The sequence below is a fragment of the Eumetopias jubatus genome, unplaced genomic scaffold, assembly GCF_037043125.1.
Source record: "Eumetopias jubatus isolate StellerSeaLion01/CBP00866 unplaced genomic scaffold, mEumJub1_p1.0 scaffold_4, whole genome shotgun sequence".
Classification (NCBI taxonomy): domain Eukaryota; kingdom Metazoa; phylum Chordata; class Mammalia; order Carnivora; family Otariidae; genus Eumetopias; species Eumetopias jubatus.
In genome coordinates, this window is record NW_028274810.1 from 144,085,568 (window position 1) to 144,112,432 (window position 26,865).

Genomic DNA, 26,865 nt, shown 5'->3' on the forward strand with positions numbered 1-26,865 from the left:
CTATAGAAGAGGAATTAGAATTAATGGCTGGATTTGACTCAAGTTCAACTTTTTTCAAGTACACTTCAAGTGTACTTTTTCAAGTACTTTCAAGTACACTGGTGATACTGTTTGTATGCCGTATTTGGAGGTTCATAACGTCTGATTGCATTTAAAGCGTTGCCAAGATGGATCAGTGATCTAGGCTGGAAACGGCCTGAGCTCTCTGTTATAAAGTTCCTCGTTAGCCTCTATCCTCTCCTCCTGATGACCACCACAGAATGGTAATTTTTTTTAACTGTGCCATTTCTTCCATAATTCAATTCCTCTATGACTCTGATATAGAAGAACTTTCCTTCATCCGTGAGGGCTGTTTGGTTACTCTGAAGTTTGGATTGTACTGAAATAGCGGGACAAGTTCTGGGGGGTATTCTGGAACATTCCATTAAATCAGTGTTTTAATTGAGTTACATTTAGAATGCACTAAAGAAACTGAATTTTGAAAGGACATCTGTATTGAATCTTTGTAAAATAAATAGATAATGCTTTGGTATTCACTTAATCCCTAAAGTATCAGCTTTTTCAACCTAGATACACGAATTGGTTTTCCATAAATGAAGCATAGAGTTTTCAACCAGGAAAGCCCTGGATAAACACTGACCAATTTACTGATGGAATAACCAATAGAAAATCCAGTGTAGTGGTTCCCCATCTTTCTCCTGGAAGACACATGGCCAATGACTCCCAATACCTCCAAAGATGTGACAATACGGTAGCATTAATTATGTGCCAGGCACTGTGCTGAGTGCTCTACACCCACAAACGCATTTAATCCTCACCATAACCCACTAAGACTGATACTCTTATTACTCCCCCCATTCCACAGATGAGAAAACTGAGGTAAAGAATCAATGATCAATGAAGAACTCACATGACATAGATTACACTGATCATGACAGGCTGGTGGAGGCTCTGATTTACGGTTCAGGGAAGGCGGTTACTTCTGACAGGCTGATGCCATTCAGTTCTAGATGGGTTTAGGGGTACCTCCCGAGTGAATCGGGTTGCGTAATAATAATAGCTAGTATTTATGTAAGGCTGGATGCTGATATACGCTCTTTAAACATATTAACTCCCTCATCTACTTAAAGGGCTTTTTTCCCCAGCATGGGTCTCAGGCCAAACCTTTACCCTTGAGAATACCCCCAGAAAGTCCTATGGGGTCCAGGCAGGGAAGCTATTTTGATCCAGCTTCTTGAAGGACCTGGCGGCCCAGCCTCTGCCTCATAGAAGTCAATCAATCCCAGAGCAAATGGTCTCAAGGACCGCTTGGTGAGCTGAGGTGACCTCCGAGAATTGTCATTACCCTCCCTGAGGCCATTTCCCACTCCCCTCCCCACCCAGGAGGGCGCTCTCTGATTAATGCTGTGATGCTTCTGAGCAGCCGTCTGCATATACTGCTTCATCCTGTGTGACATGAACCAAAGAACACAAAATCTGGAGACAACACTGAACGACGTGCCTCGTTCTGACTTGACAGCTTTCACATCTGTGTCAACCTGTCTTTCCCCACTGAGGAATCATCATAGCTTCAGCCTCCTTTCTAGTATAGTAAACATCCATCAGTGACTCAAGCCAGATAGTGGTTGCTACCCAAACTGCGCCTTATTCGGGCTCTCTTGTGACCCCTGAGTCATCATTCACACCAAGCGTGGGCTCCGCTCCACCTGACAAAGCCTCCCATCCCGTGGCTTCTCGCCAGGGCTGCTCTCAGCCGGGGCCAATTAGCACCCTCTACCCCCGCCCCGGCCTCTGCCATCTCGCCCACTCAGGCAGGCGGAATTGAGAGGGAGAGTTCAAGACCCGGGAAAAATGAGCAAGCTTTGGGAAACAAGAGAGCCTGCAGACTGGGAGCCCTTCACGCCATTTTAAGGCCACTCCTGCAATGAGAGCAATAAAAGAAAGCAATTTATGCAATTTAGAAGCAAATGGCCCTTTCATCTGTTGAATGCAAAGCGCACTCCACTGGAGAGGAGAAGCCAAGCCGGCTCGCCGCAGAGAAAAGGCCTGCCTTGCTGAGCCGCGGCTCCTGAATCAGCACGAGCTGGAGCTGGAGCAGAAAATCGCCTGGTGAATGCAAGATTTCCCTTTACGCTTTGTGTCTCGTGAATGTTCTCTTCCAGGGGGCCGGCTCTGGGCGCAGTCAGGAGGCAGGAAGGACTTAGTTACTGCCTGCTGGTGTGATGGATAAAGTTAGGGACAAGAAGAGACGCTGATAGCAGCATTCAATCCCTGGGATCATTGTTGGGGATAAGAGCGAAGATCTGCTGTCACCAAAAAAAAAAAAAAACAAAAAAAAACAAAAAACCTCTATCAATGTAATGGCCACATGAGGCCACTTTCCTCCCCTTCATGTCCCTAAGTTTTGAACCCGCTGGGTCCCTGCTGCCCCAGGGTGGTTCAGAGACCACTCGGCATTAGAACCACTTGCCAGCTTGTTAGAAACGCGGATGGTTGGGTCCCACCCAGAACTACTGAATCAAAACCTGTGTTTTAACAAGCTCCCCTGTGCTAGCTGAGCAATACCCTAGAGGCCCCCCTGTCGTGGGGAGACAGCTGGGGGCGGAGGGGAAGAGACGAGCCAGGAAGGCACTTTCCTTTGCAGGAGAGAGGGGCCTGTGAGTAACACAACAGCTCTTCCTACCTGCGGGGACCCTGCTGAAATCATGACACCTCAGCAGTGAGTCAGCGGTGGGCTCTTCCTTCTCGCTACTAGCAGGTGCCTCCTCCCTCCGCATCCTATCGGAGTGCGATGACCTGAGCCCCGCAGGTACGCAAAACTGTGTGTTCTCTTTCATCTGTTGGAAACCATATTCCTAAGGTCTTCACGGAGCCTCTGACTGTACCAGAGTGGGGCGGGGGGGCCCTCAGCCCGCACTCACTACCACCCACTTTCTGGGCGCAGGCCTCATAGCCTCAGTCGTGTGAGACCCGCAGGGTGAGCCACCTTCACCACCGAGGCCCCTGGCACACTTCCATGGATCGGCCCCCTTTAAGTTTTTCCACATTGCTCCCCTCCGCCCCGAGTGCCAGGAGCGAAGAAAAGTTATATTACCAAATGTTATTTTAGAGGAAAACCTCCCAAGATTTTTTTTTTCATCTTGCAAATATTTGGGGAATGTCTGTGCTGTCAAGACTGTGAAGAATGTCTGCTTCAGGATCCATCAACGGCATTTAAGAAAATCAATCTCTGATGTGGTGAATGTGCAAAGTGGAATCTCTGAAGAAGTAGGGCTTTTGTTTTTGTGCTGAAAACCACAGGCGTGCACGTGTTCCTAGCCTCTCAGAGCATGCTGCTGGCGGACCGCCCCCCCGCCCCTTTCTGTGCTTCGAAGGGGCGCTCAACGTGGGAAGGCTTATTGGTTTGAGCAGAGATGTGTCAAAGTTGGATTTTTTTTAAAAAGCACGGCTGGTGAGAAAGTTATATGAATGTCATCTTTAAGGCATCTTTAAGCCATAGTACAGAATGTGTGGTCATTTTCAAGTACTGGGGATTTGACAGTAAAGGGACACTAGGGTCCTAGCATATGAGGTTGGCCGAGGCCCTCATGCTCTATCCCCGAGGCCAGCACGGTCCTGCCACACTGTAGGCCCTCCGGACATGTCTGTGGCTGAAGGATTAAAGAAATGAGAGAGCTGGAGGGCAGCCACCAGGCAGCGAGTACTTCTCAGAGCGCCTCACCTGCTTTTCTCTGCAGGGTGATATCAGGCACCCCAAAAGACTCTGAACGCTACCTATCAATTGAGAATGAAAATGGAACAATGAAGATTTGGGGGAGAGTGAGCCATAACAACCTGCAGTCCTCCTGGTCCACTCAAGTGGCTATCTTATCCTATTGACTGGGGCCTGCCATAGGCCGTCTTCCCTAGAGTAACAGAACTTGAGACAGGGATTCTTGAGCAAGCGATTTACAGAGAGTGCTCCCAGGAAAAGCAGAGTGAGGGAAGCAGGATGGGGCAAGGGGATGACTAGAAGGGTGTGGCCTCCCTGAGAAGCTCGGGGAGCACAGATGACACCCTAAGTTGACCGCACGTTGAGGCAAGGCAGCATCAATAGTCAGTGAGTAATGGACAGGGTAGTAGAAGGGGGTGGGTAAGAAGGAGGGGAGTTGGTGGGTGGGCAGATGAGGCATATTGGCCCTAAAGGGGGTCTGGATGGGGCACCAACATCTACATTCCTCAAGTCCAAGGTGCAGTGGGCCTACCTGTCAGAACTTTGTAATATACAAGTTGATTTTTGCAGATTTTAGAAGAAATTGTAATATCCCTTCATCTGAAAAACCGCCCCCTTCTTGCTCTGTTTTTTTTCTCCACCGCATTTATGACCATCTCACATGCTATAAAATTCACCTATCTTTAGATTTACTAGTAGCTTATTATCTCTGCTCTCACACACTAGAATGTAGACTCCATGAGGAAAGGCATTTATATCTCTTTTGATGGATATATCCCAAAAATAGTGCCTGACACTTCGGAAGTGCTGGGTAAGTGTGTGTCAATGAAAGAGTATTCTGAAGAACATATTCTGCCTGGTGTTGCTCATTTTGCGATGATTCTTTGGGTCCAAAGCAATCAAATTCCAACCTGTGTGAATAAGCAGGGAAGTCTAACATTCTGGAGGGATCAATCATAGAGCCCCATGAGTCTCAGATTTCAGGGTGTTTAAAAACCATGTGAGGATCTTGTTGACAGTGGGATTCTTGGTCCCCCTACCCAAAGATTCTGATTCAGTAGTTCTCGGAGGGACCTAAGAATATGCACTTTAAAAAAGCATGACCATTGATTTTGACGTAGGTGACCTGAGGCACGTACTTTGAGAAACACTGATGCGGTCTGAAACACTCGTTCAGACAGCTATTAATAGCTTCCCCAGAGTTGCTCAGCCACAGGGTTAGGCTCTCCTCACTCTCCGTGCAGCATGTTTTCCACTCAGTCTCTCTTAGTATATGTTTATAAGCTTTGCACGTACAGTGATTACCATGGGGACATACAAAGCTTGATGAAATCCTATCACTCTAGCCGGGCTTTGAGGCATCGGTGGAGAGCTGTCTTCAGAAACATTTGGTTTCAGAATGTATTGTGGCTTGTATTGCCCCTATGCTCCTCCAGATTCTTTTAAAATTGTAAAGGTGCTTTTGTGATGTCCTGATGCCATCTCATTTGACAGGGGGGAACACAATGAGAGCCAGGAGCCAGGGCTCTTGCTTGGCCTGATTTGGTGCATGTACTAAAGAGACACAGAGAGGTTGTAGGAAAAATCTGGAATGAGGTCATGTGATTTAATGCATGGGGAAGAGTTTCAGGGTGGCTCCAATGGAGGACATTAACTGATTAGAAGTCAGTGAACTAAAAACCGAGCTGTCTTGAGGAGAAATTTCACTGAGACTGAATGAATGAATGAATATTCTTTAAAGACATTTCAATTAAAATTTTTTTATTTACCACAAATCCTCTGGTTGTGAGCATGGACCATCCTCAGAAGGAATGTACTTGGGATGGGGGTTAGATTCCAGAGGGACGATGGTGGTCAATACCTTATCGCTCAAGGATAAATCCTTAAAAGAATTACATTACCATGTATGGCACATATAGGGGGCCAGGTTCTGTTTTAAGATTTATGTATTATCGCATTTGATCTTCATGCCAATGGTCCGTGGTAGATACTATTATGTCCATTTGACAGATGAGGACACAGAAAAGCAAGTTGCCTAAATTCACACCCTTCTAAAGTCTCTGAGCTAGGACTTGATCCAGACAGTCTGTGTCCAGACCTATGCCTTGAAACAACCACTCCTTCCCCATGTATCTGAAATCTAACAGGGAGACTTCTGTCTTCCAGAGCATGGCCCTGAGGGTGGATGAACCATTTAAAAATGGAAACTGGAACACAATCGAACTGCTCATGTGTGTGTATGTGCGTGTGCGTGCATGCGCGCGCGTGTGTGTGCGTGTGTGCGTGTTCGTTGCAGGGGGAGGGGGAGAAGGAGGAGGGAAGCACCGAAAAAGGACTCAGGAGCACAGAAATATCCAGGGTGGATTTCAAGCCTTTCACTCTGGGGTTGTAGGACCTAAATTCTCTCCTCCTCTCCTCTTTCACATAAACAGAAAACTTACAGTGCTCATTACTGCCTTCGTCAGACGGATTCTTTTCTGGGAGAGGAGCTGGAAGAAGAAAGAGGAGTGAGTTGCCGTCTGGTTTCACCAAGGAAGGAAGGCACTGGGTTGAAGAGTGCAGTTTCCCTTGATGGTCATCGTGCACTATGCGCCCTGCACGGCGCAGGAGTATCAGGCTTGGGGAGGGGCTCCAAACCTCTGTGGGTTGTGGCTGGAAGCTTCGGGAGGAGTCATGTGGCCTTGGCAATAAAGACTGCACCGAGGAGGAGAGTGTGAGAGGTTGGCTTGAGGGAGGAGACAGCTGTAGGCCAGAAACTAAAACCGGAGCTGGTGACAACAGCTTGGACCAAACCTCAAACCAGAGAGTGAAGAACATTATTTTCATATATTTGCCACAAGCTAGAGGCTGTGTGAGCAGGGATTTTTCCAGAATTCATCCTAAGTGGAGAGAGGCTAGAGGTGGAAGAGGAAAGAGAAGCGAGTCTAACTCCTGTTGGTGCAGAGTTCCTCCATGGCCCTTGTGTTTAGTGATATGACCCTCTGCTCTGTGCGCCCCCATGCCCACCAGGCCACATTCAATGTTGTCATTGTAGCTCAGTGCTTTCCTCCCTTTGCCGTTTAAAGGTGAGCAAGCAACTACAGATGTACACAACTGGTGTACTTCAGGCATAAATAACATGGCTTCTGGTTTGTTTGTTTGTTTGTTTTTAAGATTTTCTTTTTAAATAATTTCTACACCCAACATGGGGCTGGAACTCATAACCCCAAGGTCAAGAGTCTCAGGCTCCACTGACTGAGCCAGCCAGTGCCCCTTGTTTGTTTTTTATTTTCCAGTTCTCTGTTTATTTTTGAAGAGTGAAATTAATTTTTTTTTCAGGCAGCACGACATTGAGGGTTTAGAAAGGATTTTGGTCTGGGAAATGTACAACTGACATGAAAGAGTTTATCAAACCTGATAGTACGTTTTGGCCATTATGGGCTAGACTCCAGAGAGCAAAGGAGAGGGGTTACCACCTGATGCCAGGTGACAGCCAAAGGGAGTCAGGAATCAGGGTTGAGGTGGGGGCCACTCTGGAGGGCCAGAGCAGTCAGGCCAAGGGGAGGGTTCCTGGACTCCCAGTAACTCCCCTAGAGGGGGACACAGGGTGTGATGCAGAAGGCTCTGTGGGGCTGACGCAGCACTGCAAACAGGGTCTGCTGGCGCAGCTCCTTGAATATGCTTTACCTTGTATTTTGATAACTGACCTTCCCATGCCTCTCATGCCTCCTGTTCTTTGACCTCCTGCCTCTGGAGGTGCCTGCTTTCTGCTTGCTTGCCTCCTTTACCACTTTCTAAATGGGCGAGACCTCTTACGTAATAGTTAAGGGCTCAGGTCAATGGTTCAGGGGAAAATGGCTCAAATTGAGCCTGGGCTGACACTCAGCAGGTGCACACAGGTCTGGAGTACCGGTTGTTAAACACTTTGACCATGATCCCTGTGAGACCCATGACCCTGGAATTACACTCAGCCCGAGAAATGCTGGCCCTGCGGAAGGCCAGCCAGGAGAGGGGTCACTCTTGCCCCACCCTCACTCGTCTTCAGGATGGCGCTCGTCATCCACATCATTTCAACTGCTGTTTTCTTTCTCCTGTTGTCCCTCTCTTTCCCTTTCTTGCCTATATTGTTGGATACAAAGTGAATGAAATGTGGTTTTGATGTGCCTCGACTGTATTTCACCTTGATCTTTATTCCTGTGTATGTCTAGGTCTGGGCTTTCCCTCTGGCTGCTAATCCATGGCTCACGTCATACCCTGTCAACTTGCCACTAACACACCCATGTCAGCTCTGTTAACACCAACGCAGGATACTCTGTTTTGAAAACAATGCTGGTAGCAACATCCTCCGGCTTTGTCATTCTGTAACATCTGGACCCAGGAAGGGACGCCTATCTCCCATTCACCAAAACAGGTTTCAGATCCCCTCATGAACACTGAGTGTGACCATTCATCACTAATAGATTTTAGTTATAAATAAGGTTGCCAGATTTAGCAAACAAACAAAAACCAGAGCATCTAGTTAAATGTCCGTTTTAGATAAGCAACAAATAATTTTTTAGTATAACTTTGTCCTATGCAATATTCAGAACCTGTTTATAATAAAAAATTGTCTTGTTTATTTAACCTCCGAGGTTAAGTATTGTATCTGGCAACCCTCACCACAAGCAAACCGGAGTACCGGCTTAGCTAGCTGAGAAGTCTAGAGGCTGGCCTGCCTTCGGCACAAGCTGGTGCCGGGGCCTACCGGAAGTCACCAAGAAAGTGCCTCTTTCCTCAGGTAAGGGTCTCTCCCTGTGCTGACAAGATAGCGGCTGTCTGCCAGCCTCATATTCTTATTCTGAGTTGACCAAAAGAGAAGCGTTGTTTTTCCGAAGGCTGCCCCCAGACGACTGAGATCCATTCCAGGGAGGTCGGGTTAGGTCACGTGTCCGCTACTAAGCCCATCCGTGTGGTCAAGGAAACGAGATACACTGATTAGCCGCTTCGGCTGGTGAGGGGGAAAAGGACTCTGGGAAGGCGGACGATACGCATCCTCGCCGCTCGCCAAATGGGAGCCTGCGCTGGGCAGGGTTGTCTTGCGAAGGCCTGGAGGGAAGGAATGTGGGGAAGCCCAGGGCAGTGCCCGCAAAGCTGCTGTGACCAGCCACCTCCTGGAGCTGTGCAGCTGCCCTCTCTCGCCCCTCTTCCCGGCCTCTGCTGTTCCCCGGTTTGCCTTGATCGAGGTAACACTTGAGACAGTTTAAGAATGTTCTGGACAGGGGCGCCTGAACGGCGCAGTCGGTTAAGCTCAGGTCCTGATCTCAGGGTCATGGGATGGAGCCCGGCGTCGGGCTCTGTTCTGGGTACGAGGTCGGCTTGAGATTCTGTCTCTCCCTCTGCCCCTCTCCCCACTCTTGCGCCTGTGCTCTCTCATGCTCAATCTCTCTCTCTCCCTCTCTCTCAAATAAATCTCAAAGAAAAAAAAAAAAGTATCTGGACTGAATGTTTATGTCCTCCTCTGCCCCACCCCAAATTCATATGTTAAAATCCTGACCCCCATGTGGCTGTATTTGGAGATGGGCCTCTAAGGAAGTAATGAATGTTAAATGAGATCATAGGATGGGGCTCTAATCTGATAGGATTAATGTTCTTTTAAGAAGAGACACCAGAGAGCTTCCTCCCACCCACACTCACCCCTGCCCCCAGCACAGGGCAAGAAGGCAACTGTCTATAAAGTTAGGAAGGGAGCTCTCACCAGAAACTGAATTTTCTGACACCTTGATCTTGGGCTTCTAGACTTTACAACTGTGGGGGGGGGGGGGGCCGGGGGCGGAATGTCTGCTGTTTAAGCCACCCTGACTGTGGTATTTTGTTTATGGCAGCCCAAGCAGACTAACACAAGGACTCTGGCTGAATCTTGGAAGGGCAACTATATTTTCACATAACGCTACTAACAGAAAAGGTTTTTCAGGACATCAAATGACCCAGAAAGACATGATCTACCAGATGGCCTTTCTGTGTATCTGTTTGCAAGGACAAATGGTTTAGGATGCTATTAATCCTTAACCTGAGTTTACATTTTAAGAGACTGCTTCAGATTTGTTAAGTAATTTTTAAAGATACAGTTTAAAGGATTGTTTCTTTTGAAAATCAAAAATAGGAGACTAGGAATTACTACAATAAAGGTTCTGTGTGCAGAACTAAATGAGGAAATTAACCACCAATAAGTGTATTAACCAGTATTTTTCTTTAAATAAAAAAAGTTTAAAGACTAAAAGCCTAAGAAATAAAATAGAAGTTTATTTCTCTTTCATATGAAAGAAGTCTGGAGGAGGTAGTCCCAGAACTGATATCTTCATAAAGGCGTCAGGGATCTAGCCCTCTCACTGCCCTTCTATTCTTGGCGTAGTGTACCTCATGATCCAAGAGGGCTGCTTAAGTGCCAGCCATCATATCTGCATTACAGCCAACAGGTAGGAGGAAGGGACAAAGAGCATTTAAGGACATCTTAAATTTATATATGACACCTTCACTTACATCCCGTTGGCCAGAACTTAATCACATGTCCACATCTTTCAGTAAAGGAGCAGGGAAATGCAGTCTTTATTCCAGGTGGCCTTTTCCCCAGGTGAAAATTGGCAGTTCTATTAGTGAGAAAGAGAGAATGGCCATTAGGGCCAAATAGAAATCTTTGAGCCACAGACTACTGGAAAATTTTTCTTATTATAATGAGCATGAAACATTAGAATGCTCTTATAAGAGATATTTTAAAATAAGACTTTCAACAAAGATACCAAACATGAACAATTTGTAATATTCCAGGTTTTCTTCCTATCTTTGTTAATTTTATCATTTTATGTAGTTATGGTCAATATCTACTTGTTACTTGAGTGGTTGTAATTAAATGTTATTTCATATAAACATTGCCAATATGGTCATAATTCACAGTTGTAGTTTTAATATCCTATCATGTTAATTTAACATAGTTTTAAATAGTGGATGTGGGATAGATGAAATGAGAGTGGTAAAACGTTGATAATTATTGAATTTGCTTGATGGTAAAGGACGTCCATTATTCTGTTATCTCAACTTCTATGCATGCTTGAAAATGTCCATCATAAAAGAGTTTCCATATGTATCATAGTTTCCCTACAGCAGACAAGTGTTGAAAGAAGAGAATAGACCTCTAGGCTTTCTTTTTGCAGTTAAAATACTTAGAGGAAAGAGGAAAGATAGTGGAGAACCCTCTTGCACTTTCTTCCATCTTCCCTCAGAGCTTAAACAAATTTCATTCAGAAGGTTGGTCTCAATCTATTTTTATTTTTATTTTTTAAGATTTATTTATTTATTTGAGAGAGAGAGAGAGAGAGAGTAGGGGGAGGAGCAGAGGGAGAGGGGCAAGCAGACTCTACGCTGAGCATCCAATGAGGGGCTCGATCCCACGACTCTGAGATCATGACCTGAGCTGAAAGAGTTAAATGCTTAACCGACTGAGCTACCCAGGCACCCCAGGTTGGTCTCGATCTAAAAAAGCTAATCATAAAACTCTTTTGTTCAAGGCCAGTGGTACTGTATTATACTTTAGGAGGATTCATTTCAACAGGGGATACGATCTTTCATAAAGTTTTCCTTGTCAGAAAAAAAATGTGTAGAGAGGTGTTGTGTATGATTCAAGCCCCACCCCCAACATTTATCAAGAACCCGTTCTGAGTTCTTCTGGGGATACAGAGATAAGTGAGACCATCATGGCCCTCAAGCAGCTCATAGTCTGTTGGGAGAAGCAGACACATGAATAGATGGTTATAAGATAATGTGGTTAGTGTACTAACAGAGCTATACACAGCATATCATGACTATACAAAGCATATTCATAAAAAATAGTTCATTTTGAAAATGTTGCCTTCATTGAAAGAAACTCAATACAGAGTGGTATTATACAGTCGAATATGTGCCCACTATGACCCCACTAACCCAAAGTACAAAGATGCTTTTAAAACAAATGGAATTTGCAAATGTTAATATATTCCACATACTTTAAATGGTAGTACGACTTTACCACAAATTCCTCAGTGCAATCAAAAGAAATGTGATATTTAATGAGGAAAGGCCTTTAATGAAGCCACTGCAAGATAAGTTATTATGTAACCTGATGCTCAAATTCACAGAAAATTTTTTCAAATAAATATGATAGATTGAAATTGTTAAATAAGTCTTTTTGGATAAAGCAATTAGTGCAATGACTGGGACAGGAAACATTTGTGAATGAATGAATGGATGGATGAATGAATGAAAGCTTGTAAGAACGCTTGGGTTCTAATCTTGGCTTTGTCACAAAGTAACCAAGTGTTCTGGATAGTCAACTAACCTCTCTGGGAATTTATTAGGGGGTAAAATGTACTGAGGGTTTCAAACTTTATTTAGCCACATCAGCCTTTGTTCCAGTGAAGTGTTGAGGGGTGGCTTTAGGTGGAGGTTCATGCGCATGCGCGCGTGCAGGCATCTGTGTGTGTGTGTGTGTGTGTGTGTGTGTGTGCGTGCGCGTGCGCACGCGCACGTTGTATGTCAGAGGTATATTCTTGGTTTCTTCTCATGTTCCCCTCCCCTGGTGATCTCAGAGTCACCTCCTGCCACGAGCAGAGTTTCTGAGAGCCTCTAGTCGGGGGAATCCCTGAAGTCAGGTCCCACTCTAACACTGGATGATCCTATTACTGTAAACCATTTAGCCATAGACTACTAGTTGAGGGAATGTCAAAGGAAAGACCATCTGTGGAGAAAGAAGGTGGAAAAGTGGGACATTTTGAACTGATCAAACCTGGTAGCATGTCTGAGAAGCCAGGAACAAAAGACCAGACAGCTTTTTATCCTGATTCGCTTTTAGATTAGGTTCTTCAACGACGAGAATATAAATCAGGCTAGGCCCAGAATTAAGGCCTTCCAGAAAGATCCAGGGGGCAATATCACCAGCATAGCTGGGTTTTCTCAGCCCTCTCTGTTTAATTCTTTCAGCCAACACATCACAGAGAACTGTGGGCTTCAGAAAGTGGTGCCTATTAATACAAACACAGCCTGCCCTACTGATAACAGATGTGGTTATAATGGGAGCTGAGTGAACAGAAACACATTTCCCCAACTCCAAACCTCAAATACATTTTCATCATCTGTAACAGCCTGAAATGCTGGCTCAGAGCAGATGCTTTTCTTTGCTCATTTGTAGACATTGCTTCAAGCCCTACTCAGGAAAGGAGAATCTGTGGTCTCTGCGGGCCAGTATCCAGGAGATGGCCGGACTGCAGAGCCTGCCTCTCCCTTACTTATAGGAACTGCTTTGGGGCTGGTGCTACAAAGGCTTTTTTGTTTATACAAAGCTACCCTGAGATAACACTAAGTACACATTTCTCAAAGAAAGGTTCCAGAAAGCTGAGCATTGCTGAGCTGAGCCTTAACAGTCTTATGACTGATGCCTTGGCCAAAACCACCTCCATAGTGCTCAGCCACGAACTTCATCCTGTGTTAGTGCAAAACCACATTCTATCTGGAAATAGCCTTGAGGAACTCACACAATAAGAGACTGAACCCCAAAACTATACTCTCCCAGAGACAAGCCACCCACAAGTGATCACTTTGTCAGCGCTGACAGCTTTTCTGGAAAAGAGTTTGAGAAATGACCACATGAGGATGCATACTAAGTCAGCAGCAGAGGCCTGATCTGAGCTTCTGGCTCTCAATCTTGCACTTAATAAACTAGTCCAGCCCTTTCTTTGTACAAAGTTACTTCTTTAGAATGTGGGGAGAAACCAGTTGTCAACAGTGTGCATTTTATAGCTAAGTTCCAAACCCCAAGACATTTCATTTTTCTCAATACAGCCTCTGTGCTGAAAGACCATGTCTCTCTGAAGAGCTCTGTAGGCTTCATTTGAGCATTTGTTGAGAAGGAATCTGATTTTCCAGTGGATCAGTATTAGCTAAAACATTTGCCATTATATATTCCCTGGAGTCCTCTATACTTGGTTGGGTCAGCTCTTGTCCTTTCTGGCAGTAGCCAGAAATCATTGTCAGGGAGCTGGTGTTACACCATTGCCATGAAGTCACCCAGGAAATTTCTTGTTCAGGCTGGAATTAAGGTCCTTGACTGGCTCACTTGAGCTTTCCCTTCCCTTTGTCCAAACTCCCAAAGTTGGAGATTGCCAGATAGTACTGTACCACATCTGTATCATGTCAATAAAGAGCTCTGGACACCCAGAGCGGCATCCTTTAAATATTGTGTGGTCTTGGGACACCTGGGTGGCTCAGTCGGTTAAGCGTCTGCCTTTGGCTCAGGTCATGATCTCAGTCCCACATCGGGCTCCCTGCTCAGTGGGGAGCCTCCTTCCTCCTCTGCCTGCAGCTCCCCCTGCTTGTGCTCACTTGCTCTCTCTCTCTCTCTCTCTCTGACAAATGAATAAATAAAATCTTTAAATATTGTGTAGTTTGTCTAAAGGCAAGGTCTACAGTACGATCCATGTTTGGTTCTAATATATATGCTAAAACTGGAAGGAAATTGCCCAATTGATAACAGTGTCTTTCTCAGGCAGGTGAAAATCTAGATGATTGTTTTTCTTCCTTTCTCTTCTGTATTTTTCAAAATTTCTACAATGAACGGTATTACTCTATAGCACTATTTCTATATTACCATATATTACTGTATTACTCTTACAGTGATATTGGTAATTAATATATATACATAGTACTATGTTATACAGTATTGCTCATAGAAAAAAGGGTGTGTGTGTGTGTGTGTGTGTGTGTGTGTGTGTGTGTGTGTTGAGTGTGATGTGGTTATGCCATAACTGACATAGACTTTGCTCTCTAGAGAGCTCAGCCTCCCAAACCTAGACTGTTTATTTCCTAGAAGACATTCTTTGTCTGTATCTACCAGTTCCTCAGAAAACTTTATCAAATTCCCACTTCATATCAATTGTGGAGACAACTTAGGAAACGTTGGCAGAATTTTCAAGCCCTCCCACTAACTAGGATAGAATGAGCAGAAAATGATGGGAGCCCTAATCAATAACTTAATTTTTAAAATTTTACTTTTATACATGCTTATCTTCATTGGTTATAAAACACTCTTATTATCAAAGAGACGACCATGGCTGGCGCTTTGGTATATTTCTTTTTTTTTTTATTTTTTTAAAAGATGTATTTATTTCTTTATTTGACAGAGACAGAGAGAGCAGGAACACAAGCAGGGGAATGGGAGAAGGAGAAGCAGGCCTCCTGCCAAGCAGAGAGCCTGATGTGGCACTTGATCCCAGGACCCTGGGATCATGACCTGAGCTGAAGGCAGAGGCTTAACAACTGAGCCACCCAGGCACCCCACTTTAGTATATTTCTTTTCTTCCACTGAGCTGATGCTAAAAGTTGCCCAGGATATAACTCAGGAATTCAGGCCCCAGGAGATTTCTTTTCCAGTTGTCTTTTCTAGATAGAACCTTGAATGTCACTCTTTCTCAGAACGTCAGGGGACAGCAATGGGGCTGCATGATTTTGTCTTCCAATCTGCTTCTCTTTAACCCAAAAGAAAAGACATTATTCGTATAAAGCTGTCCAAAGAACTCTGGTATTGTGCCTAGATTCTGGCTGTACAAAGATCAATAAGATGGTTTTGAGACAAACTATGAACAAATAATAAAAATACAACATGCAGTGTACTTTGATAGATATACACTGAGACTGCAGCACAAGAGCATAGTGGGGGGGGAAACCTAGGAAAATCTTTCACATAATCCTTCTGGATTTCTCCAGTTGTTGAGTTCTTAAGAGTGCTGACTCCTAGAATCAGCCAATGTAGATTTAAGCCCAGTTCTGCCATTTACTTGCTATATGACAGGGAAAAAAAAAATTGCTATAGCTTTCTGAGCCAGGAAGGACTGATCCTACCTTCCTCATAGGGTTTGTAGGAGAGTGACTTGAGATTGTCAGTAAAGCTTTGGGCCCAGTGTGTGGCTCACAATGAGCATGCTAGCGGTTCTGTGGCAGGACCACCAGACTCCCCTTCCTGCAGCTCTGTCCCACCAGCTTCCTCCTCATGGATCCCAAACTGACACCACCTGGGAGAACTTGGAAGTGAAGAGGAATGCTCTGGTGACTCAGCATGGCCACCCCAAGCAGGTTAGCTGAAAGATGAAGTAGGCAGATCATAGAACTCTAACCTGTTTCCCCAACTGTGCTCAGCCAGGGTGGGAGACAGAGGCGGAGGCAGATGAGAATATGGTTTTGAACATGTCTAGGCTATTGTGGGTTCAGGAATAGACACTCAGCCTGGGCCTGGCGTTTGCCTCTGTTGTAAATTTGGCAAGAGGAGGTAATACTGTGGTTGAGTGGCACAGCAAATATTGGCATGGGCATTAGTAATGTCAATTTAACCCTTTTGTTAACCGACATCATTGCACCAGGACGCCAAACCCACTATCACCTCACTTGTTCAGATGGAAGAATATCGGGAGGAGAATGGATATTTTTTTGTGCTTCCTCTGGACACTGTATGAGACACCTTCACACAGTTTTCTTGTGGAACTGACACAGCCACCCTGTGAGGCTTGTAGGTATAATACTATCACCCTGACCACACAGAAGAGGACACTGAGCTTGCTGATACGAAGAGACTTGCCCAACACACACAGTTAGCAATGTCTGAAATGGGGCTGAACACTTACCTAACTAACACCAAAGACTATTTTTCCTAACACTCACACCATAGTTTGAATGATCTAGAGCAGTGCCAAGAACCAGGGAGTCCTTTAAAAAGCAGCTAAAGTACATGGCATTGACTTTATGTACTAAAGAGAGTATATTTTATTCATAGGCAATCTCCCAGGGACTTGCTCAGAGAATTTTTTTTTCCTGCATAGAGCAGGAGAAATTTCTTCCAAGATGTAAGTTTCTTCCAAGATGTAAGTAAATCTTATTGACTCCCAACGATGCTCCCTGATAAGAAGGGTTCAGTTCAGACAGCCTATAGGACCACTCAGATCCTGTTTTGTCATGGTCTTCCGCATGCCCCACCCCACCATATCATTGAGAGCTAGGATCTTATACAGAGAGAGGATAGTTTTTGAGCTCTAAGGATACAGGAGAAAAGGTTCTTCTTGATTCCCAACTGGGAAGAAGTTCTTTGAAACATCTGTGAACATGATTTAAAAGTAAAAATATATTCTTTTCCAGTCCTAAAAGAATTTATGGCAATTCATTTTGGTATGAGATCAACGACACATAACGGATTTTAAAATTTAAATCTGTGCTTACTTTAACTTCTTTCTTTACTTTCGCAGAGCTTTGTGTTGCTCTTGTTTACTTCTTACTTATTGACTAACAGTAAGACATGATCATTAAGAGTCATGATCCCAGGGTCCTAGGATCGAGTCCCACGTTGGGCTCCCTGCTTGGGAGCCCGCTTCTCCCTCTGCCTCTGCCTCTTTCTCTCTGTCTTTCATGAATAAATAAATAAAATCTTAAAAAAAGATTAAGAGTTCTGCTAGATCCTACAAGGGAAATACTTTTTAAAGCATTTTGAAACAATGGAGTCATTCCCCATAACATCCATTAGTCCATTTCAGAGCAGATGGGTTTGAGCACTTAGAAAATTCAGTCTCAAAAAAAAAAAAAAGGAAGAAAGAAAAAAGAAAATCCAGTCTCATGATAATGGTAAAGAGAAAGCATACCACAATACAGCTTCAAGAGCCAACAGGGAGTTAGGACAAATGGTCACCACAGCACAGGCTAGAAAACCAAGACTTTGGGGGAGGTAAAAGACTTCAAAAAGCAGCAATTGAGAGTCAATATTTTTAAAATGTCCCCATAGGAGTGTGTTTTCCAAAGCCAAAGGCTCATAGGTTAAGTATAAGTTTTAATAACTTAGGCAGCTAGCAAAGGAACTTTATTAGACTCAAAATTGGCATTAATCAGAATTTTCCATTAAATCCACTTTCTTTTCTATGCAACACTCAACATGCTTAGACATTAACTAGTTGTTAGGAGGCCTGTGTGTTTGTTATTATTTTATACCATTAAATTTGGGGCTGTGGGATTATTTTCACAATAAAATTTTAGAAGTGTATAGCTGCCTGATAAAGATCCAGCCTTGCCAAAATTTGGCCTGCCGTGTTCCAGCTCCCTCCCCAGGGTGGATCTTTATTGGGATAATTTGCTATAATGACATTTTATGAGAGAGCAAGTTTTCATGAGACATAATTTTGGAAATAGGCAGGGATAGCCAGATGTTGTGCTTTATCTTTTGAGTTCCTAAATCATGTTTTAATTCTACTTGATTCTCATAGTTATTAAGTAACCCTGAAAAAAGTGCCAGAGTTTTCTTCCGTGTTTCATAAATCGTAGACAAATGCCAAATACCCTCAACAAAAGTTAGATAGACGGGCAGGCACAGAAAAAACAAAACAAAACAAAACAAAACAAAAAACCCCAAGGGAACCAAAAGACGATGTGAGCAGAGCAGATTTTTCTAAAACCCTTTTTTATAAGCAGGTGTGGGGGCCAGGAAGGGCTCCCATTTTTTACTATAATGTATTCTTTGTCTATAAAGCTGTCTCTAGCCGTGATGAGTCTGAATGGATCCATCCACACATCCCAATCCTATATTTTTTGTGACAAAGGGATATGTTTTGCAAGGTGGCTGCCTGAAACCAAGATGGAGGAGGGGAAGGGGAAGGGAAAGGTGCAGAATTTGAAGTCCCAGGACAGGAAAACAAGAGCCACACATCTTCTTGACCTTGACCATTTGACTTAACAAGATGCACAGTGGCCAGAATAACTCTAGTCCTTGATGCCCCTGTGACGTATTATTCAGTTTATAGATAATGTGAGAGAAAGGCCATGAGGTCTGAACAAGCATCCGCTTTTCTGTGTCCTGAAAAGGCCTGACAATTTGCATTTTGTAGTCATGGGCAGGGTGGTTAGAAAGAAAACATGCATTAAAAGTGCAAAGGGGGGGCACCTGGGGGACTCAGTTGGTTAAGCGTCCAACTCTTGATTTCGGCTCTGGTCATGATCTCGGGGTCCTGAGATTGAGCTCCACATCAGGCTCCATGCTTAAGCCTGCTTAAGATTCTCTCTCTCTCTCTCTCTCCCTCTCTCCCTGCCCCTCCCCTTGCCCCCCCCACACACACACCTTGGACAACCTTCTTTAATCATTGTGCCTTAGTTTCTGCATCTGTAAAATGGGGATCTTAACACTGCCTGCCTCACAGAGTTCTTTAAAGATTAAATTAAGTGAGATATGTAAAGCGCTGTCTATAGGTGGCATTATGCATGAGTTATTATTTACTGAATACCTAATAGGTGCCAGACACTGTGTTAGATGCTTTTGTATAAAGTTTTATTTAATCTTTATAACAAACTTAGAAAGCAAGTCATATCATTTCCATTTTGCAGATGCAGACATCAAGGCTCAGAGAAGTCAAGGACATCATTCAAATGTGCACAGGTAAGTGGCCCAAATAAAAGGCATCAAATCCAGGTATTTCTGCTCCAGCATTATATCAAACACCATTGGTGCCCCCAGCTCACTTTAGCTGCTATTTGATAAACACCTACTTAATAGTCTGGACTATTACATTTTTAATCAATTTTATTGATTAGAGAATTATGTGTCTCTCCATCATTGTTTGCCTAACTCATTAAAATTAATAGACAGCATTAGATAAATGTGTTTGACACCTGAAATTGAGTCGCTCTGGGAGAAAGCCCCATGTATTACAGATTTGGGTGCAACTGGAGGGAAAAAGAACAGTTGCTCCTTCCTTCCTTCCCTCCCTCACCAGACAGGAAGGGCCAGCAAACATACAGCTGCCTCTCAACAAAGTGACAAAGCCCAGGGCAGCCTTTTTTCCTGAGCTGGGGAGCATCTGCTAGCTCAATTACCAGGCAGTCACTCTCACATGGGGCTATGCTTTGGGGGCCCAAAAGCACTCAGAAATTTGGGAACAGGGCTTTCTGCACCAAGAGCACTCAAGCAGGAAGCAGCCCTTCCTGACAGGCTGCCCTGCTCAGCTTCCTGGTATAGAAGAAGGAGAAGGAAGAAAAGGCAACAGAAAAACACCGATTAGAAACAAAACAAAACAAAACAACAAGTGACAGTGTTAAAATAGCACAATCATTTAAAATTTGAGTTTATAAGGACTGTTGTAGTCCTCGTTGACATTTACCCTTTTGATTTGCCAAATATTGGCAAAGTCCTTTGGAAGCTTCTCTAGGTTCCTTCTGGTTGTCAAGGCGTGGGGGTGTGGGGCAAGAGATTTGGAGGTGTGGGGGAAAAGAGCATGGGTACTGCTGGAGCCCAGAAAGGTAATATCTAGAAAACCCAACAGACAGGACACCAAGGTCTTGGTGTCTGTGGGGCTTGGACTGGGCATGGCCAGAGAAACAACATAGTTCATTGGTGCATCCAGAGATGAGCTTGTCACCTTACTACATAGGCCTCTGTGACCTAACCAAAGATACTAATTAAAGCATTACTTTAACACATCCAAACTGGTTTTAAGATGAAATTAATGGATAGGCTATCCATTACAGGGACTAACTTACACTGTTGGAGAATGCTCCTAGAAAATTTCTTTTTACATGTGCCCTCTTTGAAGCAAATACAGTGTATACACATTTGGATGCATAGAATTGATTAGCTAATTTTTCATGTTACAAAGATTTCTCCTTTTCACTAAAATTATCTTCTTGTCTTCTCTTAAATGGCAAGCTCTTTAAAAAATATGTGCATCTTTCTAGGTATACAACTACCAATGCTCCTTGCTTTGCCCCAGTGATTCCCAAATGAGAATTCTACATGGCTACATGAGAATCAACTGGGTGTTAATAAAAAAACAGATTCCTGAGTCCTTTCCCTAACCTATCTCTGGACATGGGGCTGGGGAATCTGTATTTTTAACAAGTGCTCCAGGTGATTCAGATGTGCAGGTAGAGTTGGAAACCACCTCTCACATAATAAATTTCTAAAATGTTGCACAATCTGAGTTTGGGGCTAAAAAGAAAAAGGCAAACAAATAAGCTGTAGAATCCCTCTTCATTTTACTTTAATTTAAAAAAATTTTACCAAATCATGAAATATTTGAAACATATGGAAGAGTATAAAACATAATAAGAGACATTTATCTATCCACCAACTCCATTTTTCATTCATTTCATTGACTTGCTTCCCTAACAATGGTGTATTGGTAAGTCAACTAACTCTCTGTTCTTGGTTTATTTCCATCATAGCACTTAAGTGGCTTGATATTATTTTATAAATTTGTTTGCTCAATGTGATTATTTTTAGACATCAGATTCATTTCCCATTAGATTAATGATCCAAGAGAGCAGGAAACATATCCATCTTATTCATTCACCATTGTATTCTCAGCATCTAGCACAGTTCCTGGCACACAGTAGGTGCTATCTATTGATTAACTATCTGTTGAATGAATGAATAAGAATTTGTCCTTCCCAAATGACTCTTATGCTAAAATGCCCATTTATAAAACAACGATAATAATATACAGTAGAGTTTGTTTTAATGTTCTTACTTGGGAAAATTCAAGAGACCCCAAAGTTACAAACTATTTCTAGTTTGTTGAGTGCTTTCATCATAAAGGGTGTTGAATTTTGCCAAATGCCTTTTCTGCATTAACTGAGATGATCATATGGGGTTTTTTCTTCATTCTGTTGATGGAGCATATTACATTGATTGATTTCCATATGTTGAACTATCCTTGCGTTCCAACAAACTAGGGATCAAGGAAAATATCTCAACATAATAAAAGTCAAATATGAAAACCCACAATGAACATCATACTTATTGGTGAAAGACTAAAAGCTTTTCCTGTAAAATCAGGAACAAAGCAAGCATGTCTCCCTTCACCACTTCTATTCAACACGGTACTGAAAATTCTAGCCAGAGCAATTAGGCAAGAAAATATCATAAAAGGCATCCAAACTGAAAAAGAAGTAAAAGTATCTCTATTCACAGTTGATATCTTATGTAAAACACTAAATATGCCACAAAAAAACTATTAGAAATAATGAATTTAATTAAAATGAATTTAGCAAAGTAGCAGGATACAAAGTCAACAAACAAAAATCAGTTGCATTTCTATATATGAACAATGAGTAATCTGAAAAGGATTATAAAAATCGTTTCATTTACAATAGCATCAAAAAGAATAAAATCTTAGGAATGAATTTAACCAAGAAGGTGAAAGACTTGAACAGTGAAAACTACAAAGCAATGCTAAAAGAAATGTAAAAAGACATAAATAAATATTTGGAGACACATCCATGATCATGGATTGGAAGACTTAATATTGTTAAAATGTCAATATGACCCAAAGTAATCTATAGATTCAATATAATTTCTATCAAAATACCAATCATGTTTCTGCAGAAATAGAAAAACACATCCTAAAGTTCATATAGACTCTCAAAAGACCCTGAGTGGGGCACTTGGGTGGCTAACTTAAAAATATATTTTTTGGGACTGAGCTTAGTGGCTCAGTCAGTTAAGCATCCAACTCTTGATTTCAGCTCAGGTCATGATCTCAGGGTCATGAGATGGAGCACAGCATCAGCCTCTGCACTGGGCGTGGAGTCTCCTTAAAATTCTCTCTCCCCAATGGGTGATGGACATTAAGAAGGGCATGTGATGTAATGAGCACTGGGAATTTTATAAGACTGTTGAATCACAGGCCTGTACCTCTGAAACCAGTAATACATTATATGTTAATTAATTGAATTTAAATTCTAAAATGTTTTTAAAAAATTCTCTCTCCCTCTCCCCCTCCCCCACTCTCTCTCTCTAAAAAAAAAGAAAAGAAAAGAAAAGAAAAGAAAAAAGGCCCTGAATAGCCAAAACTGTCTTGAAAAAGGACAAAACTGAAGGACACACTTCCTGATTTCAAAACTTACTACAAAGCTACAGTAATCAAAACACTGATATTGGCAGAAAGACAGACATATAGACCAATGAAATAAAATAGAGAACCAGAACAAATCTCAGATAGATGGTCAAATGATTTTTGACAAAATGATTTTTGCCAAGACCATTCAATGGGGAAAAGATGGTCTTTTCAATAAATAGTTCTGGGAAAACTGTATATCCACAAGCAAAAGAATGAGGTTGAACCTTTACCTTATATCACATGCAAAAATTAACTCAAAATGGATCAAGGACCTAAATGTAAGATCTAAAACAATAAAACTCTTAGAATAAAGCATAGGAAAAAACTTCACCACATTGGATTTAGTTTATTGGATATTACACTAAGAGCATAGGTAACAAAAGAAAAAATAGACAAATTGGGCTTCATGAAAATTAAAATTTTCGTGCATCAAAAGACACTGTCAACAGAGTAAATAAAAAGGCAATCCACCGCGGGGGGAGGGGGGAAAGGCAATCCACTAAATGGGAGAAAATCTTTGTAAATTACACCCCTGATATGAAAAATATCTAAAGAACTAAAACTCAACAACAAACAACCCAATTCAGAAATGGGCAAAGGGCTTGAATAAACATTTCTCCAAAGAAAATGTATGAATGGCCAGTAAGCACATGAAGAGATGCTCAATATCACTAATAATTAGGCTCCTGATGCAGGGCTCAAACTCAAGACCCTGAGATCATGACCTGAGCTGAAATCAAGAGTCAGTAGCTCAACTGACTGAGCCACTAAGCTCAGTCCCCAAAAATATATTTTTAAGTTAGCACACTAAAAAGGTTAACAATTCTCCCAACCCCCACCTCCAGGCTCTACTACTTGAAGTCAGCATGGCTTTGGGCCTCTTTGAGCTGACTCTTACTTATATCTACTGACAGAAAAATAGTGCCTACCTGAGATTGCCAAATAATTAAGTGAAGCAATCTACATGAAAGCACTGTGAGAGCTGTAAAGTATTATGAAAAGCAGAGGTGTCATTAAATCTATTTCTGTAGGATGTAATGAGTTCATTCTTTCAATTGAAATTTTTATGGAATTTGGAAGCTGTTCTTATAAACAGACAAGGGATTCAAAATTTACACATTAAAACAAATATTTATTATCCCTTTCAAACTGGTAATCTTGAGAAACTATACATTTATTCTGACATTGCTATGTTTGCTTGAAATATCTTTCAGTTATTGTTCACATTTCTCCTTTTTAAATTTATTAATATTTTACTTAAATGAACACACTTATTTAAATTTGATATATAAACTTACGCTTATAAGGCCCAAATTTATACATCAAAATACATGTTTTTACATACTTGCTTAGAAAACAAGAAACTAATAAATAAGAGCTAGAAATAACTATATAATTCCTATAATAATACAAATGCTTTCCTGATCTAACCAATCTCAGTGAATTAAAGTTACTGTAATTTTATATTAGCCACTCATACCTAAAATCCCATTAAAGTTGAATATTTCATTACAATATATATCCCATTACTTTGCTTATCCTCAGTGGTAGCAAATCATTACAAATCACCATTTTTGAATGCGAATTTGATTTCTTAATGATCAGAGGTCATTGGGAGCCAAGTCTGATGGCTCAGTGAAGGCAGTGATCAGTCTGGATAATGCTTTTCTTTTTTTCAAGACTGAAGTGTTACTACTAAGTAATAATTAATTTTTTCTTTAATATGTCAAAATTTGTGTGTTTAAATGAGAGTTGCCCTACAAAGAAGTCCCTGGCCTGAGCAGCTTATCAACTTGTGATATGAAAACTGATTGAGAAAATAATAAGGTATTATTTCCCAGCCATGACTGAGAAGCATGTTTTGCTCCCCCTTTCTTACCCCAACCCATTCCCTAGAACATGGTTTTTTGGTCACTATTGGCATTTGGAACCAGGTAATGCTTTGTTGTTAGGACTATTTGTGTGCACTGTGGGATGTGTAGCAGCATCCTTGACCACTACCCACTAGATGTCAGTGCCAAATGTACTCTGGAGGGCAAAATCGCCCCTGGTTTAGAACCACTGCTCAAGATGGTAGCCAGAGCTTTGTGTCCTATAGGTTTGGGCTTCTCTTGCTTCAAGGGATAGGTTTTTTACTATCAAAAGTAGTCCAGGCCAAAAATCTCAAATACAAATGCTTCCAGGAGCAGGTAGATCATTTGTATTAGTGAGGTGGACCAGATGTAAAAAAAAAAAATTCAATACAGATACAAGTACCGGAAATATTTCTCTCTCTTCACCATAAGATAAGAAATAAAACAAGTGTGATTAATAATGCCAATGAATGGTCAACCCCAACACTAAGGAGCAATAGGGATTGGTGAAGACTCTAGTGAATTGTAGAGCTTGTGCCCCATCTAAATGGAGTCAGCCAGTGTTTAGCTCTAGCTAGTCACTGTCATGTAGGCATGTGGTCAAATGTTTCAGAACTTTCAATTATGGAGGAAAAAAGCCAGAAATTAAGATTTTCTTTTTTAACAAATAATCCAATTAAGATATGGGCAGAAGACATTTTTTCCAAAGAAGACAACCAGATGGCTAACAGATGCATGAAAAGATGCTCAACATCATTCATCATCAGGGAAATGCAAATCAAAACCACAATGAGATACCACCTCACACCTGTCAGAATGGCTAAAATTAACAACATAGGAAACAGATGTTGGCCAGGATGCAGAGAAAGAGGAACTCTCTTACACAGTTGGTGGGAAGGCAAACTTGTACAGCCATTCTGGAAAATAGTATGGAGGTTCTTCAAAAAGTTGAAAAGAGAACTACCCTATGACCCAGCAGTTGCACTACTAGGTATTTAACCAAAGGATGCAAAGATACAGATTTGAAGGGATACATGTACCCTGATGTTTATAGCAGCATTATCAACATTATCAACATAGCATTATCATTGATAGCATTATTAACAATAGCCAAACTATGGAAAGAGCCCAAGTGTCCAACTGATGAGTGAATAAAGAAGATGTGGTATATATATATATATATGTGTGTGTGTGTGTGTGTGTGTGTGTGTGTGTGTGTGTGTGTGTGTGTGTGTGTGGTGTATGTATATATAGATAGATATATGGAATATTACTCAGCCATCAAAAAGAATGAAATCTTGCCATTTGCAAAGATGTGGATGGAACTACAGTGTATTATACTAAGCAAAATAAGTCACTCAGAGAAAGACAAATACCATATGGTTTCACTCACATGTGGAATTTAGGAAACAAAACAGATGAATATATGGGAAGAGAGGAAAAAGAGAGATGGAAGCAAACCATAAAAGTCTCTTAATGATAAAGATTTTCTTTTTGATTGTGAAACCTTCCAAATTTTCTCACATCATCAATTAACTCAAAACATGTAAAACCTCGAATGTGAATCTTGTGCCTGAGCACCAGTCTCAGATATGCTACCCCGGTCAGAAGCGTAGAACTGGATTGCTCTGAGGGAAGGGGACAGTAGCTGTGAGAAAAGGAAGCAAATAGTCTGGCTCCCAGAAGTACTTGACCCTTGATTCTGGAAAGGTATGCTCTCACATAGCATCTTAACAGTAGTAGGATCTCTGCCAGGTTGTCTATATAATGCCTGGGGAACTAGACGCTTCTATGTGGTCAAGTTTGATGCAGATGGTGCAGATGCCATGAGCACTGACCTTCAAATGGGCAAAGCCAGCTTGGCTAATGAGCATCTTGATGTCAGTGATGACCAGGATGGACTCAAGACCAGAGACCCTTTCTCAACTTTCCTAAGTCCCATGAGCCTCAGTGTTCTAGGAATATCTTAACAGAGAGGTGGGGATCCCTCCCTCTGCAATCCCTACCCCTCACCTCCACCACATGACTGAGATTGGATTTCCCATGTAACCTGCTGTCATACTGTCTGTAAATTGCTTTAAAACAATTTAGCACAGACAGTATGCATTAGTTTTATTCTAAACCCTAGGAGCAGTTAGCTGGCATTTGAAATATCTGAACCAGAATATAAACTCTGCAATAGTTTGTTAGCATTTGAAAGACTCCAATTAGAAACCCACACTCCCATGGTCTTTGTCTCAGAACCCTAGAGGCTTGTTAATTGGCAAAATGGATGTTGGAAATGATTATTCATTGGAGAAGTGAATGGTGAACAGAATGTGTGGACCAGCTAGAAATCTGTACAGGCACACCTGCCCTTGCACAAACAAGGACTGAGGATCAAGTGAGCCCAGTAGTCTGTACC

At 42.2% G+C, this 26,865-nt stretch overlaps 1 long non-coding RNA gene across 4 annotated transcripts in view; it reads left to right on the top strand.

The window, feature by feature from the left end:
• LOC114215674 (uncharacterized) overlaps positions 1-26,865 on the top strand; it is a 105,886-nt gene that overhangs the window by 20,164 nt on the left and 58,857 nt on the right. For all 4 annotated transcript variants that reach the window (XR_003610608.2, XR_003610607.2, XR_003610609.2 and 1 more), the window contains 3 exons: positions 6,145-6,219; positions 8,323-8,468; positions 19,097-19,148. This is a non-coding gene — a long non-coding RNA (uncharacterized LOC114215674). The remainder of the gene's footprint in view (positions 1-6,144; positions 6,220-8,322; positions 8,469-19,096; positions 19,149-26,865) is intronic.